Here is a 14911-nt window from a genome sequence, read left to right as displayed (position 1 = left end):
GTACCATTGTGTTATACAGTTTACTTAACAACTAGAGCTTGAGTAGAAAAAACAAGCCACTGCTTATCAGCATGACGAAAACAAACCAACAGTTTCTCTCTTCACATAAATATGTGTTGCTTTGATAGCAACATGTACTTGAGGTGTGGTTGTCACATTCACACCAGAGCTGATGTGTCAATACACGGAAAAGAAGAGGTGTCTGATACTGTGCAGGATGTGCAATCATGTTTTTTAGACAGTAGAAACTAAAACAAGTGAAAATATTTTGGGAGGTAGTAGAAATTGAGTCAAGTGCAATGCATATGAATATAATATAGCAATTACAAAATGTTTTTTTAACTGACTGTCTTTGAATACAACTGTGACTGGTGGTGACATGAGGAAGTGGACAGTCGATATTTATTTCTCAATCTGAAACATCATACAACAGAAAGTCAGAGGTGTGAGCTTGTGAAAATCTGACATTAAAGTTCTCACTGTGTTTTACATCTTGAACTCTCCCTATCACCTCAGTCTGCCATCTGCTGTCAACCAGGTGTAAAACATGTCATCTGGCTGACAACATACATTTCAATCAGGAGAGACAAGTGAATGCAGCAAAAATAATTGTTTATTATACAGATGATATTGAAGATTAAGTGTTGACCAGAGTTTTTGGTGCTTAGACTCTACAGGGAGCAGCAGCAAGATAAATCCCTCCATGGAGTCCAGACACTGGTGATGGTGGCTGATGACTTCTGCTGAGGCTGATAAGGCCGATGAGGTTGATGGGGAGATGCACTGATGAATCTGCGAAGACAAAACAACAGCATAAAAGCATTAAGGTAGAGAAGGAGAAAACATATTTTAAAAGACAGCCGCATCATGATAGGCTGACAAATAAAGGTGTGTCACCGTGCTATTGGTTAGATGTGATCAGGTGATGTGAACAGCTGATGTCTTAATTGACACCTATGCCTTAGGGATGGGAATGACAGATGATTTGGGAAATAATACTAATGACCTGAGCATGCAAAAGATAGTCTTCCGGACTGAACTTTCACTAAGCTTCATTTGGCTTCAACTAAAGACTTTATTTCCTCATTTTCATCGGTCAGTCAAGAGTCTCCCCTGCAGGACTCCTGCTCTGTAGGCATTGAGTGGAGCCTTTGATGGTTTGATGACAGGTCGGGCACACAGCACACATCAAATAACAAATCATCACATCGAACAATGAATGTGGCAGCAATAAATAATGAAGGCCCACATCAAATAATGAAATTGTGACATCTAGTGGTGAAAACTAGAAATAGACCTTCAAAAAAAAATGGAGTTGTATTAAATTTGTGTGGAGGTTCATTTTTACATATTTAATGACTATTCTCCCTCTGTATTCATTATTTAATGGGAGACTCTTCATTGTTTGACCTTTCTATTAATAACAGTTGACATTAATTTCAACTTGCATTTCTTGTTTGATGTTTAGCTTTTCATTATTAGATATGGATCAGTAGTGCACCACTCTCCTCTCTACTTCCTCAACTCTCTCTGGCGTCTGCTCTCTGATCAGCTCATATTAGGAAACACATGTGGACTCACACCTTTGGTAGTGTGCAATTAGATGGCAACACTTCTTAAAATCAGGAGGCCCCAGTCAAAAGCTAAATGTTTTTCCAAAGTTTTTTTACTTTTCCCCCCCTGTATGTTCCTATAGCTTCAAAATAGTAACCTCTAGTTCACTCAATTATATAAATATATAAAGTATATATTATATAAATATAAAAAGCATTTAAAAACATCACTGACTGTTTACTGCTGAAAAAATGTTTATTGATGACTAAAAAAATAAGCACATACATCACAGGTAAATTCATTTGTAAATAGACAGGAAAACTTTCATGTATAATAATAGCAAAAGTTACATATTCCTATAGAGCCCCAGATTAAAAATACAGACCTGGAAATGTGCTTCAAAGCTAAAACCTGTAATGTTTTTAATGAATACACACAGTTGTTCACTACAAATTAAAATTAGCACGTATACTTGGAGAAGCTCTTATTACAAAATGTTGGCTGTCATCAGTTCACATTTATCCTTTAAAAAATTCCAACTAAGAGATATTATATTTGCATTTCTGTGACCTGTTACTAGTCAATCAGACTTTACTATGCTGAATATAGTTTAATATGATGAGGTTAGATATAACAATACAATACAGTAGATATTACTTAGCTATAGATTGAGGGAGACAACATGTGAGGTTACAGAATTCAACTTTCAGTCACTTATTGTAGTATTTTAAAGGGCTATTTTACTAATTTTCCTACAGTGTCCTACTCCCTCTCTCTGCTGTCTAATGTTCACCCCATAATGTAAAACAGGGATCTTTGATCAGCTTTGTTTACAGTTGTTCACATTTTGAGATGTTTTCTTCAACATGTTTAACAGGATGTTGTTTAATAGCAGATCATCACATATAGTCATTAAAGCTGTTTCATCAAAAACTGAAGAAGAGGCTGACTGACTAAAGCTGCACTACTGTACTAACTGTACAAAATACTGAGCACATTTGATATTTAGATAGCAGATGTACACAATTGCACGCAAAACTGCAAATAAACTACACAATGATGTAGTTCTTCATGTTGTCATCCATTCCTTTGGTTTTGTTGATACAGATCTCTCTACAGACCTGGAAGAAAACCAAAAGAGAAGATTAGTCTGAAACATTTTCCAGTAATGTCATAATTTACAATGATAATGTACTGAAGGGTTGTCAGGGTTAATGTCTCCACTGATAATAAAAGAATAACAGTATTGTAATGCTCAGAGTGCTCAAAGCAGTCACACAGCAGAGTATTATGGCTTTTACAGAATTTAGTAAACATACTGATACTGAATATACATACTGATGTATAAATACTGTTCTTCAGCACTGCAAACACACATAATGTAAAATAAACATCATTCCAACAAAAGATATTCAAAAAAATAATAATTATAAACACCTACAATTTTGCAAATACAGAACACATTACATACATTACACTGTGTCCAAGACCAACATGTTGGACAGTAACAGTCGCAGGTGAGTGTAGACCTTAATTAATTTGTCTTTCTTCTGTATTATTGTAGCAATAGTGTTTGCAAATGGGTGTGGAGAGTGTGTGCATAATCAGATTTGTAAACCTGTAAAAGAATCTCTAAATTCATACTGAAATGTGTGAATATGTACAGCAATCTGCAACTATGTATTCAGATTTGTAAGTGTATCGACACTTGTGAATATGCAGAAAAATCTGAATATGTGAATCTGTAAATATGTAATCAAAAAACTCAGAGTAAATGGCCTTTTATTAATGACTGAAAGTTTTGCTCCAAGAGCTGGAAACAGAGAGTCATCAGATACAACTCAGGTACATCTGTAATTAGTTGTCTTTTTACATGTGACTTTTGATACATTCCTGACTAAAATTTGCAAATGTGAGGGTTTTCTTCATACTTGGCCGAGGCTCGCAGGCTCACACTGGGAGGAACTGAAAAAACAAGGCAGGATGCAGGGGAGCCGTTAAAGTCACTGTACTGTTCCCAACTACCATAACAACAAGCAACTTTCCACAAATTTCCATCTAGTGAGTGACCAGTAGCTCTTTAGCATCGTTAATGGTGCAAACTGACAACCTGTAATGTTTTAGCCTCGCTAGAAACTGCTAGCACAATATTGTTGCAGTGTTTCCCCTGAGACAAATTCAACGGTAAATAAACTGCAATGTTATGTATAAAATATTCTGTTTGTGGGTAACATCATTGCAATGCATTTTATTCTGTATTTTATTGCTGGGGCTTTACTAGAATCTACCCTGCTGCTGTAAACAAATGTAGTTCATATGATGTAACATTAGAGTCTACAGGAAACAAACATGTTATTTTCAACAAACTATACTTGTCTTGTTAGTGACAGCAGCCTTTAATGTTTAACTATATTTTCAGTGAGTAACCTGCACCAGACTAATCCTCACTGACTGCATGCTGTGACAGTCACAGTCAGCGAACACATGAGGTGATTGATATTAGGAAAAATGTTAATGCTAGTTAGAGGTTTTGCAGCAGTGATGACCATCAATCTGTTGACAAGAAACCTGCAGAATGTTTGTCTGCAAGTTAATATTGCAAATAATTCAATATTGGTTGGCACACTGTGTTACAGACAAAAATTGTGACACATTTGCAGATCTCAGGCATGACAGGAGTCTAGCAAAAGTCACATGTATAAAGAAAACCAATGGAGAGGTGTACCTGAGTTGTAACTTCCCAACTCTTGGAGCAAAATACTTAAAATACATTTTTCTCACAGATTTTACACATTCACAACTCTGTGTATGCTAGGGCTGGGCGATATGGACAAAAAAATCGTTATTTTTTTCAATCTCGGGGTTGTTTCATTATTTTACTTGATTTTTGTTTGCCTTTATAATGCAGACTTAAAACATCATATTTATTTAAGACAGTTGAGCAAGAACAATAAGAAACCTGCAACACCTGCAAGGCTGTTATAATCATTACGCATAAAATACATGTGATCCCACACAGCTATTGACTGTGAGCACCAGATGCTTCAACTAAGTAGATCATAGGCATCTAGTTTAATAATCAGTTTCAGCACAGATAGAGCAGAAAAATCAGCGCACTAGTTGCTGCTGTTGTGTTTCTTTACAAGACATCAGCCTGATATTTGCAGACTGCTGCTAGCTAGCGTTAGCTACCTGGAGAGTAAACTGTACAGTGTAGAATCTGGATACTGTTCCTTCAACTTCAGGTGTTTCAACTCTCATAACCAGAGATGAGACCTCATCAACTAACACAAACCAAGAGCACAGATCAGTGTGCAGAGTCATTTTCACTCTGTTCTTCTCATAGATGTGACTGTTAAATTCACTGCGAGATAGCCAGACACAGCTGTGGCAGGTGTGCATGTAGTGTAATTAATAATGTCACAGTTTACGAGACTGTTGTGACTCAAAACAGCTAATGTAGCTGCCATCTACTTTTTGACTAAAAATAACCTTTTCGTGAATTTTGTAATAACTAAATTTTACGATTTAGACATTTTACACATTGACCAAAAACAAGAATTTATATGAATAAAATCAATTTGAGATATTGTCCAGATATTGAATGTGTATACATTCTGTAATCTTGATACTCTTGCAAATCTGAATACACATTTTCAGTTTCCTGTACACATTCACAAATATCAGCATTTAGAAATTCTTTTACACATTCTGAGAGAAGAGAGTTTTATTCCAACCTAATAAAGCCTGAATCTGTGAAAATGATATTTGTTGTTACATGGTTTTGTTTGTAAATTGTTTTCTCTTAAATTATGTAATATTGCATTTCAGACTGCTCCGTGTTAAGGTGTATACTGTACCATTTTCAGTGTCTTCAGAGCCTTTGATTGATTCATAGACAGAAGCATCACCTGTGAGCAAAAAGTGAAAATCAAGCTGAGGTCAAGTGAACCATTTAAATTGCATGATACCAATCAAATATCACCTTTTTAACAAAAATCCTCAGGTTTTTTTGTTTATTTATTTGATTTTAAAATATTGTGGATAAGTGCAAATACAGGGAATCTTAAATGTTTTAGAGCCTTTACTGTCTTTATAGACTGTAATAGAAATGTTGAGGTTACAGTTAAGAAAAAATGACAAAAACAATCAGAATTAGTTTGAAGACTGACCATGGAGAAGAGAGGAGTATACGTTATGTTGAGTTTCATTCAGGTTGACCATGTGATTTGCAGCAGAGTCCTGATTGGTGCTGTCAGACTGGATCGGCCTAAAACATTTAGCAAATACAATGAATTTAATAAGACACATTGAAGGTACTGCTGTTATGTTCAAAATGAGAGAAGAGAGTTTTGTACCAACCTGATAAAGTGTGAATCTGTGAAAAAGATATTTGATGTTACATTGTTTTGTAAATTGTATTCCCTTAAATTATGTAATATTGCATTTCACACTGCTCCATGTTAAGGTGTATACTGTACCATTTTCAGTGTCTTTAGAGCCTCTGATTGATTCATAGACAGAAGCATCACCTGTGAGCAAAAAATGAAAATCAAGCCGAGATCAAATGAATCATTTTAATTGCAAGATACTAATCAAATATCACCTTTTTTAACAAAAATCCTCAGGTTTTTTTTAAAAATGTGATTTTAACAGTGTGGATAAGTGTAACAACAAGAAAATGTAAAGGTTTTAGAAGCTTTCATTTCTTTGTAGACTGTAATATTTAAAATGTTACAACCAAGACTATAAAGCCTTAAAGCCATAATGGCAATAATATTTCTGGACTCTGGACATAAGTCTTGTAGTTTTGGTTCAATTACAATAATATAAAACAATGTTCTAGTCTGATCTTTTGTGCATGTGGTAGAACAACAGGTTATGTGACAAATCTTTGAGACTGTTCTACAAACTGACCCACTACTTTATTTACTGAGATCAACAACAACTTCCTGTCTAATGGATTGTGGCTTTTGGTTAATATTCATTAAAAATCAGATGGCCAGAGTCTAGAAAAAGAGTAATAGAAATGTTATTGTTAGAGTTAACAAAAAATGACAAAATTAATCAGGATTAGTTTGAAGACTGACCATGGAGAAGAGAGGAGTATACGTTATGTTGAGTTTCATTTAGGTTGACCATGTGATTTGCAGCAGAGTCCTGATTGGTGCTGTCAGACTGGATCGGCCTAAAACATTAAGCAAATACAATGAATTTAATAAGACACATTGAAGGTACTGCTGTTATGTTCAAAATGAGAGAGGAGAGTTTTGTACCAACCTGATAAAGTGTGAATCTGAGAAAAAGATATTTATTGTTATGTGGTTTTATTTTATAAATATTTTTTCTGCAATTTCACATTATGACATCAGAATACATCTTTGTATTTGAATAATTAAAAACATAAAACATTTAACATCAGAGTGAAAAAGTCTCACCTTTGGATCGTCTGTAGCGACACAACAGGAGCAGGAGAATAATAAAAATAATTCCACAAACCAGCCCAACAATTAATGGTATAAGAGATGAAGAGCTGTCAGGCCTGGACACTGCTGTAATAGATAATAAACAATATTCATCATTCATTTACATTTGTATTTTTATTGATATCAGATTTTGTAATGTTATGTTTAATTATTGAATGGCCCTTATGTAAAGTAGAAAACATGTTAATTCAATATGTGCAATCAGCTGAAACTAAACCTGTAAACTTCTAATTCTGTAAAGTATTTGACCACATTTCTTTCTAAGACAGCAACACAGTTTAGAAGAAAGAAAATGTTAAACAGTTAAACACTATAGATCACACATATGACTTTATTTTTCTGCAACTAATTTATCTCACAGAATCAGTGTAGCTGAGCAAAGACCCAACATTTCAGCTTTATTACATACATGTCTTGTAACTGTAAATATACTAGCTATGGCTAGTTAGCTCTAGAGCTAACAGGTACACATGAAAGAAACGATGGATGGCTATTGACACAAAAACACCTCTGACTGAATCAGCAAGTTAATTTTATCATCAAGAATAAAGAAAGGTCTTGCTGCACACCAAAAAAACTGTGGACCAAACATCTTGGATCTGTAAAATATTAATTTCCAGTTATTTAAATAAATACGAAGAAGCTTTAATTTTGTCCACAGATGAGTTTTGGTTTGAAGGAAGCCCTTTCATAATTTATTTATTCTTTTGTATTACATGTGTTTGACAAGAACACGACTAAATTATAATGTTGTGCAGAGGACGTCTGATTTTCTAATTGATTGGATGATATTTCTTGATTATAATCTTAAGGAAATATAGTTTAATGAGATTTTAATTTTGTTAAAGAAACAATAATATAACATAATTTTTCTATAAAAAGTTTAGGCATATAACTTGTTTGTCTACACAGGAAGTGTAGTTAGTGACACCATGTTGAAAATAATTTAAATACAAGGTGAAAATAAAATAAAATGTAATGTAAACATACTCTGTATAGTGATGTTGACTGTATTGCTGAACTCTCCTGATCCAGACTCACACCAGTACACTGCATCACTCCGCTGTGAACTCTTGATGTTGCATGTGGATCCAGTCATTGACCTCCAGTTAGAACAGTATGACCAGTTGTGGTCCTCAGGAAACCTCATCACCCTCCACTCAGTAAAGTTTCCTTCACAGCTCAGTGAGACAGAGTCAGAGGTGAAATGCTGCACTCTGTCAGGACTCACTTTGAGAGTCACTGCTGAACGAACATCTGAAAAACATGTAATGAGGAGCAAATCAAGTACAGAGATATTAAAATTTAAACAGATCACAATGCAAATAATCCTCTTTTTTGTATTTTTAATACTATTTATTGTTGAGAAGAAAAACATCTGAATAACATAAACTGTGCAAAAGGTTCAGTGTTTTGGTGAACTGTGAGTGTTAAGAACATACAGAGTATATGGACTGACAGTGGAGATGTGAAGTGTGCTGCAGAGTGGTTTGAGCTGTTTTATGGATGTTTTGATTATTTTTTCTATCTTGAAAACTTGCTACCAAGATAACTACAGCAACTGTTCACTGTGAAGCTGTAAACAACCTACGTTTACCTGCCACCTTTCAAACATACAGAGGATGTGTTTTTCATACTAAATGATGTTTCATTGTCTCTATATAAAGTACTAGTCAAAAGTTTGGACACACCTTCCCTTGAATGAGAAAGTGTGTCTAAACCTTTGACTGGTACTGTATAGTCATTGTTTTTCTCTCATCTGTCTGAGTTTTCTCAGGTTTCCAGCTGTTTCTGTACTTTGTCCATTTACCTGCTTTGTTGCCTGATGACTTTTCTGGTTTTTCATTACCAGATTTTGACTGTTTTGTATGTCTATATGTTGCCTGACCATTAGATAAAGTCTCATTTAACCACACCTGTCCAGCCTGCTGTGTCAGTAAAAGTAATGAGTATTGGCTGTAAGATGAGCTCAGGTATCCAAAGTAAAAGTATTCATTGCAAAGAGGAGAAGAGTTTGGTTTCAATGACAAATAAAATCATAATATCTCAGTTTTTCGGTGCTGTAATGTTTTCAGATCAATTGAAGATGTAAAGAAGGAAATCCAGCCCAGTCCAGTACGTAGAATAATTCAATATCAACATTGTGTTTAATGAGTGTGTTGAAAAACTGAAATCTTGACTTGATGGAGAAAGGTCATAGGTTCACCACAATTAATACCCAGATAATCACATCACAACTGCTTCTTGACAGAAGGAGACAAAAACAAACAAGCAAACTCACCTCCAGACCAAACAAACTCAGGTTTGCTGTAATCAGTGTAAAACACTGGGTCTCCTCTTCCAGCTCTACACATATATCTTGCTGTGTGTGTCGACCCATGAACGATGTAGGAATCCTGTTCAGTCCCATTGGTGCTACCAGGTAGCAGCTCATAGCTGTAGGAGTTGTCTGATAGTTTGGGAACAGTCTCATACCAGTAGAACCTCAATCCTGCAGATGGATGTTCAACCTTACAGCTCAGAGTTACTGAGTCTCCAGGACTCAGCCATGATGGAGACACAGTGAGGACAGACTCTGGTGCATCTGTTGGAAAGTGATTTTCTCAGAATGAAAACATGTTATGATGTAGACTTTAGTCTCTAGACATATAAATAAATCTTATCTAATACAGTTATCATTTTATCTATTAGTACCAGGGAAATCATTCTTGATATTTCCCTTAGAAAAAACTTGAACATCGATCAAATCATTTAGCTAATACCATCATATGGAAGATATAAACAGAGCATGTGACATATGACTCTCCTTGGCCGATGACAGGAGTTACTGCAGAACTAACTAACGAGGTACAGTTGATGTTTAATTAGTGCACTGTTTTTGTCTACTTCTATTTGTTGTTGGGTTTTTTTTATTAACACTAGAATAGTTGTGGTGATCATGTGGTGGCATGTTTCTCAAAATAAAGTTGAGAGCTAGTTGGTGACACTGGTGCAAAGTATGGAGCTTTTTTCTTATCTTTATTCAAGAGCGTGGTATATCAATTTGAGAGCATGATTTATTGATTTCACTTTCAAATTTTGTAATATAGTCCCTAAAACCCTGCCCTCGCACTCAAATAGCCTCTGCTTGCGCTTAGATTTGCTCTGTTTCTGCTCAAACTGTGTGCTTGCACTCAAATATAATGTTCCTTGCACAGTTTTCCCGCGCTGCAGCTTCAGTTCTTCTCCTCGCACTGAGGCTGCTTCTGTGTGCTCATTGAACTGCTTTCAGATTTCGTCCCTGCTCTTAATAATCCTGTCAAAATCCCCCAACCAATAAGCCAGGTGTAGTGTTGATCAATGTAATGATCCCTGCCTTCTTGCGGGCATGTTCGCTTTACTTCTTAGAGTATCCCGTACGGGCGGATACTCCTTAACTGGGTTCATCCACTCCCGCCCTCCAGGGCTTCATTAAATGTACTTCCCTTGCTTTTTTTACGACTTTTGGATAAAAGGACGGTTAATTTATACACCAGCACCCGTACGTGTTATTATAGTAGCTGCATACAGTATTATAGTAGCCGCATGGCACAGCGCCCACATGTTTGAAAAAATGTCACCTTCATCATAACGTTACTATGGTTAAGCCTGTGTAAGAATGGTGAGATGGTCGCTTGAACTTCATTTTTTATACGTAAAATTGAAGTGTTACGCGTTATAAGGACCTACAGTTGTAGTTTTACTTCTTTTTGGAACCCACAGTTGTAGTTTTCTCAGGCTGGTTAGCAGCTCCTCCATCCGGACCGCTGCTAGTGTAAAGCCACTGACACACTGTTAGCTTAGCCTGTTAGCACCTGCTGCCACCAATATTTATTCAGACCAAATCAGGCGGTGCTGCGTTCAGCCGCAGGGTCAAGCGGAGATGTGTGGAGTTGTTGGTGTGTTTATTTGTGCTCAACGATGTCACTGCTGTGAAACAATCAGAAAATGACTTTTTCACCGGCTTTTTTTTCACTGGCGCTCCCTCTCTTCATTCACTCTCTGGCTCACTCGACCACAGCCTCTCTCTCTCTCTCTCTCTCTCTCTCTCTCTCTCTCTCTCTCTCTCTCTCTATCTCAATCTCTCTCTCTATCCTGGTGCTTTCAGCTGCTCTCTCTCTTTTTCTCTCTTCTTTTTTCTAATGAGTCGGGAAGCCGACAGCAAAGTCAAATGAATAGTGGTCAGTGCCGTGGGTTTATTTGCTGAGAGTAAAAAACATAACAACAACTATACCAATTGGGATGAGATTTGCCCCAGAACTTTTTCACTCTATTGTTACACAACAGACTTGAAACATTTATATCATTTTCAGCAGCTCAGTTTCAGTAATTCTGTTCCCAAACTACAAAGCGACCACTTGTTACTGAGCTGCTCATAGGAGGCTGCATCATTGTTGGAGGGAGAAAATATTTTCTGTTATCTTACTTAGATAGACTGAAATGAAAAACAAGCCATTTTGAATATGAATGACAGATGGTTTGACTTACATGATACTGTCAGTGTGATGGCATCACTCCACTCTGTTGAGGAATACAAGTTCTTTCTACCCTTACAACTGTAGGCTCCACTGTAGGAAACAGAGGCACTGCTAATCTTGTATTCATTATCTTTCAGAGATATGTCCATGTTGTTTTTTCTCCATTCATATTCCCATCGAGTGTCTGCACCTCCCTGGATCTCACATCTGACAGTGATTGTCTCACCACTGTATATCAGAGGCCAGTTGGGTTGCAGAGTCACAACAGCCTTGTTGGAAACTGTTCAAACCAAAAATACACAGTTAGACACAACTAGAAATATAAAATTAGGAGAGAAAAATGAAGAAAAAAATTAAATTGAGGCTTTTTTTAGCTGCTGACAGAAGTCAGACAATTACACAGATCATTATGATGTTACATTCCTCTGAAACACATACGTTGGGCAAAAGTTAAGGTAACTTCATCATACATCCAGTTTAGCTGCAGTTCAGCTGAAGCTCTGCTCGTTTTGACAGAACATCAGGTTCAGTTTAGCAGCTGCGTTTTAAACTCCTGCAAGTTCAGGTTTAACTGGATCCTGTCTAAACTGAGCCTAAGCTAGTCAGATGCTACATGACAGAGCAAAAAGCCGCAAAGTTTTCAACTTCAGTTTCTTAGAAGCTTTTAAATCACTGTTCAAGGAAGGTTTGTTGTAGAATGTCCAAGTATTTATTTTCCAACAAGTCCTCCAGGAAGGCCAGTCTCTTATTTTGATCTGTTATTTCTGCATTTTTGTATCTTGTCCATCAATGTCTTTTCATTGAGTCGTCGTCACCTTTGTTCCAGGTTTCATCTCCTACTAATCAGTAAGTTTCTTTATATCAGTTTGAATTTGTTACATGATGCTAAATGTTCATATACTGTATATCACTGTTGGGCCTCCTGGTATTTATTAGCTGTTGTTTCACATCATTACCTCCTGATGAGGGTTTTAAAGTAGAACTGAATGCCTCTGTCCTTTTTTGGAGTAACTCTACCCTTAAAACTGACTATTATTGTTACACAATAAAACAGTATAACAAGTATACAAAGGAGGTGTTGACAAAGTCTCAGGGGAGCAAATATGACAAAAGTGACTTTCACTCTTTGAGGTCTGTTGAATACAAAATCAACTAGAGGATCCAACACATGTTCTGTTTTCATCATCACTTAAAGTAAGAACTACTGCTCTATATTCATTCATTCATGTTTGTCTTTTTTCTTATTGATGCCACAGTTGTTCTCCCTCACACTTCAGGGACTGTTTACAGATCTTAAAGAATACATGTTGTTTTATTCAAAAGCAAATGACTTAACTCACCAGTTTGCTGAATAGTGACTTTGTTGCTGTCCACTGTGGAGAAGACTGGGTCTCCTCTTCCTCCTCTGCAGTAGTAGATGCCTCCTTGATTAACACTTATAACACTGTGTGGGTTAACATTTCTTATGAGCTGACCTCTAGAAGAGTCTGAGGTTTGTCTGAACCAGTCGTATTTCCAGTCAGCAGAACCCTCCACAGAGCAGGTCAGTGTCACTCTGCCCCCTACTGGTATGATGGTTTTGTCTGCTGTCAATGTGGGCTTGGGTTTATTTGCTGAGAGTAAAAAACAAAACAACTATAACAATTGGAATGAGATTTGCCCTAGAAAACATGTTTTACTCCATTATATTGTTACACAGCAGACTTGATACACTTGAACATAACTGTCTTCTAAAATTGTTATAAAAAAAATTTTTTAAAAAAGAAACTTAATCACTATTCGAACATTCACTAAGTCACAGACAACTACCATCATATGGAAGTTAAGAACAGAGCATGTGATAACTGCTTTGGGAAACACAGGTGTTACCACATAACTAAGAAGGTTCACTGTGATTTATTGTTCACTTATAGGAAGACAACTGCATAGTTATCTGGTCTTCTCTGCACATTTCCCTGTGAATAATTACATTTCAAAAGCAGGTGGCTCAGTTTCAGTAATTCTGCTCCCAAAACTAAAAAACAACCACATGTTACTGAGCTGCTCATAGGAGGCTGCATCATTGTTGGAGGGAGAAAATATTTTCTGTTATCTTACTTAGATAGACTGAAATGAAAAACAAGCCATTTTGAATATGAATGACAGATGGTTTGACTTACATGATACTGTCAATGTGATGGCATCACTCCACTCTGTTGATGAATACAAGTTCTTTCTACCTTTACAACTGTAGGTTCCACTGTTGGACTCAGAAGCACTGCTAATCTTGTATTCATTATCTTTCAGAGATGTGTCCATGTTGTTTTTTCTCCATTCATATTCCCATCGAGTGTCTGCACCTTCCTGGATCTCACATCTGACAGTGATTGTCTCATCACTGTATATCAGAGGCCAGTTGGGTTGCAGAGTCACAACAGCCTTGATGGAAACTGTTCAAACCAAAAATACACAGTTAGACACAACTAGAAATATAAAATTAGGAGAGAAAAATGAAGAAATATGAAATACAAGGCAACATCAAAAGCATAAAAAACATAAAAATCAAGTAGTATGGAAAGAGCTTTGCAATCACATGTTTGTCAGATAAACAGGTCTTACTGAGGACAACAGTCCTCCAGAACACCTGAACCTAAACTTTTACAGGATGCATTTATCTCACAGTGCAGAGAGACTTGACTGTTCAACATCAGTCATTTTGGGGAACAGTTTAATAATCCCATGTAGTTGCATCTTTGCTGTCTTGGTTACCAAGCAGGCAGATTACTGGAATTAAAAAAATATGTATTAAATTCAATTTTCCATGAACAAGAATGAGAAACTTTTATTCAGCATTAAGATTTAAAGTTTATCTGATAAAAACAGATGTTGTTGAGATTTGGTGTGAATATCTTTTGTTCACAGCCATATTTCTTATAAACATTCACCTGAAGAAAAGATTTGTATCAGGGGGAAAAGTTGGTCAAGTAATAAACTGAGGATCACAGTACTGTCAGCAAATTTAATGATGTGTCTGTTCTCATGCTGAGAAAGGACTCACCACTCGGGGGAGCCACTGGAGTAAAGAATCTTACCTGCCATCACTGACTCTGATCATTTTAAAATATACTCAATAAAATAATCTAAAAGCCACCTCACCAATTTAAAATCTAGATTGAAACAAGCTAAAACCATTTCAACTGAAACATTGTGTTAAATGATTTTTGAATCACTGTAACGAACATGTCATCAAGAATGTATTTATATTTCTAAAGAGCACAAAGGAAACGCCTGTCTCAAATATAATTCAATGTTCAAATGAATTTAGACTCTGTTTTCACATGTTTATGTTGATAATCAAACTCCAACTTGTCTTTCTAAATGCTGCATATGTGTTTT

General features: G+C 36.2%; 1 protein-coding gene and 1 long non-coding RNA gene across 2 annotated transcripts in view; both read right to left on the bottom strand.

The window, feature by feature from the left end:
* Window positions 1-14911, bottom strand: part of LOC137175029 (Fc receptor-like protein 5) — a 116879-nt gene that overhangs the window by 32887 nt on the left and 69081 nt on the right. The gene's annotated exons all lie outside the window — the stretch shown is intronic.
* On the bottom strand, window positions 1791-6738 carry LOC137175044 (uncharacterized). Its single transcript, XR_010925550.1, has 2 exons — window positions 6036-6738; window positions 1791-2675 (listed from the first exon to the last, which is right to left on the bottom strand). It is a non-coding gene; the product is annotated as an uncharacterized lncRNA (long non-coding RNA).

The sequence above is a fragment of the Thunnus thynnus genome, chromosome 22 (assembly GCF_963924715.1).
Source record: "Thunnus thynnus chromosome 22, fThuThy2.1, whole genome shotgun sequence".
Classification (NCBI taxonomy): domain Eukaryota; kingdom Metazoa; phylum Chordata; class Actinopteri; order Scombriformes; family Scombridae; genus Thunnus; species Thunnus thynnus.
Note: the sequence above shows the minus strand (reverse complement) of the source record. Positions and strands in the feature narration are given on the sequence as shown.